The 882-nt window shown below is 40.1% G+C and overlaps 1 long non-coding RNA gene across 1 annotated transcript; it reads left to right on the plus strand.

Moving 5' to 3' along the window:
* The first annotated feature begins 6 nt into the window (after positions 1 to 6).
* On the plus strand, positions 7 to 351 carry LOC107576571 (uncharacterized). Its single transcript, XR_001608074.1, has 2 exons — positions 7 to 130; positions 223 to 351. It is a non-coding gene; the product is annotated as an uncharacterized lncRNA (long non-coding RNA).
* The last annotated feature ends 531 nt before the right edge of the window (positions 352 to 882 follow it).

The following is an 882-nucleotide window of genomic DNA, read 5'->3' on the forward strand; positions in this document are numbered from 1 at the left end:
CAGTCGGAAGATGTATGTGGTGCACTGTGAGGACTGTGCACGACAACGCAACCCAAACCTCTCCAATGTAGTAGTGCTGGAGCAATGCCGCATGGAGGAGCTCATGAGCGTTTATGACTCTTTCAGCCTGGTGAGTGCACCCACGCGCTTTGTCAAAGTCAGCAAACAACAGCAAAGCTTCAAAAAGAGCTAACCTTTATCATTTGTACGTGTGCTTTTCAGACTACCAGTTCCAGCTCCCGATGAGGACGTCTCAGCCCTTGCCCTCACACAGCCATAACCAAAACTCCTGTTCGCAGGACGAGATCTTTTATTTTAGTCCAGTTAAGACTTAAAACATTTACCGTTGGGGGAAACAAAATACTACTGTTAATATTTGTTGAACAGCCAATCGAGAACCAGTTTACTCAGCATTGTTTACAGAACCAATCAGCCAATAAATTCTGTCGGTTTTGTGTACCAACCCCTGTATGGCTCTGCGGGACTTCAAGCGGAATGCAGTTTGGTGCTGTCATGGCGTACAGCGGCAGAGTTGCCGAGATCCTGTCCATTTGGTTCTTAATTTTTTTTTTCTCTCTCTCTCTTTTTTGGGGATATTGAATACCGAAATGTGTAAATGCTCTTTGTATTTTTCGTGGGTGCTTTTTTCTTCAATAATTTATTCTTTTTAAACCTAGAACAGCCTAGATATATACCACATTGGCCTTGTGACTTGTATTTAGTGAAGAGATAAAAATTAATAATACTAATAATAGAGCTATGGACATTTTTCTAAAGCATTAAGAATTAAAAGAAATACAGTTGTTCAGAATGCTTCAAAACATACGGGTTTTAAAAGACTTTTTCAGTTTCAGTACAGAATCGGTTTATATCATCATTTTT

The sequence above is a fragment of the Sinocyclocheilus grahami genome, unplaced genomic scaffold, assembly GCF_001515645.1.
Source record: "Sinocyclocheilus grahami isolate Dianchi unplaced genomic scaffold, SAMN03320097.WGS_v1.1 scaffold3942.1, whole genome shotgun sequence".
NCBI classification, from domain to species: domain Eukaryota; kingdom Metazoa; phylum Chordata; class Actinopteri; order Cypriniformes; family Cyprinidae; genus Sinocyclocheilus; species Sinocyclocheilus grahami.